Consider the following 5,987-nt stretch of genomic DNA (forward strand, 5'->3'; position numbering starts at 1 on the left):
TGAATGATGAGTTTCCCGCAAAAAAAAAAAGAACGATGAACAACTGGTGTTTTGCAACACTTAAGACTTCAGCAAGCACATGCGCGATGAGCATCGAAATGAATCTACTTGATGTATCTCGACAGCTATTTGGCTGAGATTTCAGTATGTATGCATGGGCACATGGATGAGTATTCCCTTCCATGGTATCTACTCTCTCTGTCCTATAATATAAGAACATTTCTGCAAGCTTATTAGCTTGAAAAACTTTCTTATATTATGGGACGGAGGGAGTAAAAAATAGTAGCTTTTGATTTACTATAGTGTACCTAGGTGAAGTTGCATGGCCTGAATCCTCTTTTAATATCTGTGACTCTTCTGCATACTCATCTGAGAGAATACAGATAAACAAAAGTAACATCACATGAACATCAGTGCATCTCCAGTGCCAACGTTGCATTTCCACCATGTGATAAATGCTATAACAGTGAGAAACAGAGAATGAGCCACCGCCTGAAACTTGCGATGAGCATGGCAATGAATCTGTTTGATGTATCTCGACAGCCGTTTCACCGAGATCTCAGCATATATGCTTGGGCACATGCATGAGTTTTGCATCTATTTTTTTTTCATGGTAATACGTGTCTCATTTATATAGAATAAAGATCAAGTTATAAGGCACGTAAGCACCGATCATACATGACTGAAAAGATAGGAAAATCTTATGCAAAATACCAGCGTCTGTCCCTTTCCTTCGACACCACGGAAGCGGACACCAAAGGGTAAAAAGACAGATCACCTCTTCGCCCAAGCTCCACGCGGCTCCATCGCTGATCAACAGCTTTACAGACCTCCAAAGTAGTTTGCCAAAAGCAAAACCATAGCCGTTGAAAAAATCAGACCGGGGCAACATGTCCCCGGACACGCCATCGAACTTCAGAACTGACACCCTCGCATGATGACGACGTCGGAGAAGGAAACCAGAATTGCCCGCCTTCGACCACAGACCCAGCACAAGATACTCCATCTTCCAGCTGTCACTTGCGTAGACAACCGTCTGCGCGTACTCCTGAACGACAAAACCTCCCTGCTCCACCATGACGTCGGAGACAACGCCACAGCAACGGGGACAGAGTAGAAGGAGAGACACACCTGATGGAGTCGCCGCCGCCTCGTCAACACCATCCAAGAACCCTAACGCTGTCGATCTGAGGGATCGACAGAGACACGATGCCATCAACTCCGAGACGCCGCCATGAAGGACACCGCCGGTGTGGGGGTGGGGTTGAGGCAGATTTATTCGTCCGGGCGCCGCTCCCACCACCCCAACGACGCACCACGACCTACAAATCCAAAACCTAACTACAGAGCGAAGGAACGGAGTCCCCCCTCCCTCCTGCCGCCGGAGCAGCAGCCGAAGGGAGAGGGGACCAGCGCACCGGCCGGTGGAGATCGGAGGAAAAAAGTGCCTCGCCCTAGTCGCCTGGCGGCGGCGACGGCTAGGGTATGAGTTTTGCATCTATGATATAGAAGAAATACTTGTAGTAGCTTTTGATTTATACTGTACCTGGGCGAAGTTGCATGGCCAGAATGTCTTTCAATATTTGTGCCTCGTCTGCATACTCCTATGAGATCACATGAACATCAGTGCATCTCCAGGTGCCAGCGTTGCATTTCCACCATGTTAAGACACATTCTATAACAGTGAGAAACTGAGAATGAGCCACCGCCTGAAACTTGTGTATACTCTGTCCTGTATACTCTGCCGATATACTCCCTCCGTTGGAAATTACTTATCAAAGAAATGGATATATCTAAATCTCTATCTCTACTAGAAGAACGCCCGTGCGTTGCAACGGGGCCACATTAATTTTAAAAGTTTAATATTAATATTCTCATACATATCAAGTGACATTGACGACTTTTTTATCATCAAATCCTCACACACACACTTTCTCCCTCCCTCTTCCTTACTCTCTCTCTCTCCCCCTCTCTCTCTCTAACACACACACATATCTATCTTATTGGGTACGGAACCATAATCCATCTATTTCACACACACACGCTAGTGCATAACAATATGGATTATGTGTATTATATTTGCCACCACAACTGAGGGAATTAATTTCATGTAAATCGGGCAGCCACAGCTCCAAGAATACGCGGACGAGGTGGCACGGGTCGGCGTCGGCGCCGTCCGGCGCGGGCCACAGGCCCGCTTCCAAGTGCGTCTGCGCACCGGCCACCCACGCCGGGTTCTTCAAGTGTCGCTTCCACCGCACCAACTTCCAGGGCCAGGGAAGCCGCCCTTCTTCGCCCCCTTCACCGGCCGCGACCAACGCGGTGCCGCGACACCCGGCCTCGCCGTCCTCGTACTCCGGCACCATCGCGACCCAGTGACACAGCCCAAGCATCGGGCTCGAAAATCAAGAACGCTCGACAACGGAGAGGGAAGGGAAGATCATATACATGTCATAAGAAAGAGAGTTTATTTACTGCTCCCTTGATGTATTGTTTCATTTGTTTGGAGACTGATTACCATCTGTGAGTTAAGGTAAGGTTAATGTGATTGAGCGATTTTTCTGAAAGTCAATTATTTGTTTTCTAATTAATTTGATTGAGTGATTTAAGGTGAGGTTAATTAATTTAGATTTGATCTTTAGAGATTGTTCATGATTGATTCTACATTACTAAATAACTTGCGCCAGTATGAAAGGTTCTGATCTGTTCAGATTTCTTTCATTGTGTGAGAGGGTGACGCGAAAATAAACCGATGAAGTGGGGGGAGGGGACGAAAAAATCTACGAAAAAAACCAGGAAAGGTGGGAGGAGGTACCAAAAAAATCATGGGAGGTGGGACGAAAAAAACCCTGAAAGTAAGACTACCAACTGGTCCATTAGAAATAGAGACACAGTGCAAATAACTTGACTGCAATTTTCATTCAAGTATTCATTTGTAATTCTCCCTTTTTATTGCTATATGTTAATCCTTTCATCATTGAAACTTCGGCAAAGCTAATAATACACGAGAACATGGCATGTGTGCCATCAGCACAAGCAGGATGTTGTCTTAGTAAGCATACATTTGTACATATAGTGTGCTGAAAATTGAAACCAGATTTTCACGCAAAATAAGTTTCCAAGGCATTCCTTTAATACTTTTAGTTCCTTATTTTGTTGGCCCTTTCTTCCATCTCTTCTAAATACAAAGATAGCAAGGAAGCCAATGCAAAACTGGGCCAGAGCATGAAAAGTGATGCCACATCTGGCATCGCAGTCTAGTGAGCCTCTGTTAGCACTTGATAAAATCAATTAGCAATAGCAACAATAACAGTGCACATGTATTAGCACTTCATATATAATCCCAACAAGAGGATCTGTTATTGTAGAAGATGCAATGCACATTTGTACAGCTTAAAATATTTCTAAAATCAAATCACCAAAGAAGTACCTGTTTGTCTCACTTTATATTCTCAGAAGCTGAGACGGCTGGCTAGGATCAAGCAGCGGCAATGCAAGTGTCCCTCGCAGGTCATGTTTAACACTGAAGCAAAACAAATTTGCATTGGTGTAAAACTACAACTATTAGCTCTTTCAGTTTGTCAGACAGTCCCTTCAATCCAAGAATATACAACATCTAGAAGAAATAAAACCAATGACATAATTAGTAAACAATTTCAGCGACAAAAGGATAAACAAATTGGATTTTTAAAACAAAACCTGCACCTGCACAAGTATATGTTATATTAACAAAAGTGCAGATCCCGTCCCACTCTTCACTTTTTGACAAAAAACTTCCGAATAGCAATCTTGGTGAGTGATCTCGACCGGGTTCGATCGGCATGGCGTGTCGTTCCTCCAGGAGTGGGTGCTGAGAGGAAGGATGGCAAACCTCCATTGTCAATCGGCCGGAGCTGCATCGTCATTTAGATCAGAGCATGGACGAAATCGAGATGGTAGAGGTTGAAGAATTTGTAGGAGTGAGGGTTTAGGGTGGGCATCACGAGAACTCACCCATATCTTGGGAGACGGCAGACCCGAGGTGCAGTCGTGTTCGTGCTTCAGGGGCTGCCACGTGCTGTCCTCGCCGCCATCGCCTGTCGATGCCACTTCAGCGCCACGAGCATGGGACTGAGGGACGAAGGGAAGAGAAGGGAAGGAAGCGAGCTAATGACGTACCTATGTTTGGTATGTAATACCCTCCATTAAGAGTAGATATTTTCTTAAAATCGGTTATTTTATTTCCTAATTAATGTGATTGAGCAATTTAAGGTAAGGTTAATTAATTTACATTTGATATTTAGAAATTGATCGTGATTGATTCTTTCACATAAAGACATTACTAAAAATAACTTGCACCAGCATGGAAAGTTATGATCCGTTAAGATTTTTTTCGTTGTGTGAGAGGGTGACGCGAAACTAAACCGGTGGGGTGGGAGGGACGAAAAAAAAACAGCGAAATAAAATGGTTGAAAATGGTGGGACGAAAATAAACCGTACAAGGCTACCAACTGCTCCATTAGGAGTAGAGATAACGATGGGAGTTTGGGCGTGTGCGGGACTTGATCGCGGGGTTTTTCTTGGTTTTTCACGGCTGAAGGGGAGGTGGGAGGAAGTACCAAAGAAGTACCAAAAAAGACCGGGTGAGGTGGGACGAAAATAAAACCCGGAACGCGACCTACCAACTGAGACATTAGGAATAGAGACTACCTAAAAGAACCATAAGGTTCCGTTTCCCGTCTTACGTCGGTCCTCCTTCGTCGGTTTCGTTTCCCGTCTTACGTCGGTCCTGCTTCGTCCGCCTCCCCTTCCAACATGCCCCTCCTCATCAGTTTAGGTATGTTTGATCCCATATCAATTTCTTTCCCCGGTAATAAATCCTTTCCATAGTCCTCTCGTCCATCTCCTTAATTGCCACATAATTTCTTTCTTCGATAATCAATCCTTTCCATAGCCCTCTGGTCCATCTCCTTAATTGCCACGTAATGTTTCCTCTCCCGTCTCCCTCCAGCTATTTCCATCTCCTCCCTATCAATATTTGGTAATTCAGTCAATTCACGGATGTCAATTAATAGCTTTATTTGGTTAACGCTTGTACCACAATTAATTCAGGTCAATCATGGACGGTAATCTGTCATATTCCTTTCTTTAACCGTTCCCTCTACCACGCCTCCCTCGATCCCATTTCTCTATCCTCTACTTCATTCGCTTCTGCTAGCCGCCACCGGGTACAGTGCACGATGGGGTCGTGGTCATCCATGATACATGCCGTTCAAACTCAGAGGGAGAGTGGCGGCACAAGAAGATGGTAACCTATTCTTTCATAAGTGCGCCGGAGCGAACAATATTCAAGTGAGAACACCATGCTTTCTTGCTATGTCCATGCATGGTAGAGTTATGTCCTATTTCTAATTATAATAAGAATTTTGCATTCTGTTGTATCAAAATGTATACTTTCGAATGTCAGTTCTCTTCCTGCAAAAAAGAGTCAGTTATCTGCTAATTACCAGATATGATTGACTTAATGAGGGACCGACTGCCAAAAATGCGAATCATGTGGTTGTTACACAAAATTTACCGGAAGAGAGTTGACTTTGGTTGATTTTTTTTTGTCTATAGTAATCGATCTTGTATTCAGCGATTGATATACTAATACTCTGTGTTCGTTGAGAGTAGTAATGTAGAGCTGGATATTTTTGGTTGACCCTGCCAAAGCAATTGTACACCAGTCATAGTTATACTCATGTGACGTTTACCCCTAAACAAATATTTTCTTCTGTGCATAATAGGGAGCTTTATTGTTCACTAAAGCTTGCTTTTGTCTGAGAGCATGATAAAAGAGCTTGCTATGGTACGGTTAGAGGAAGTACGTGGCTGACTTGGTAAGTTTTTTTTTTGCGGGTAACTGACTTGGTAAGTTTACATGGACAAACAATTTATTCCTATATACTTCAGCTTTACTTTTATATTGTTGTCACGAACAAAATTGTGTTGGTCTTTCATGTTTT

The sequence above is a fragment of the Triticum dicoccoides genome, chromosome 7B, assembly GCF_002162155.2.
Source record: "Triticum dicoccoides isolate Atlit2015 ecotype Zavitan chromosome 7B, WEW_v2.0, whole genome shotgun sequence".
NCBI lineage: Eukaryota > Viridiplantae > Streptophyta > Magnoliopsida > Poales > Poaceae > Triticum > Triticum dicoccoides.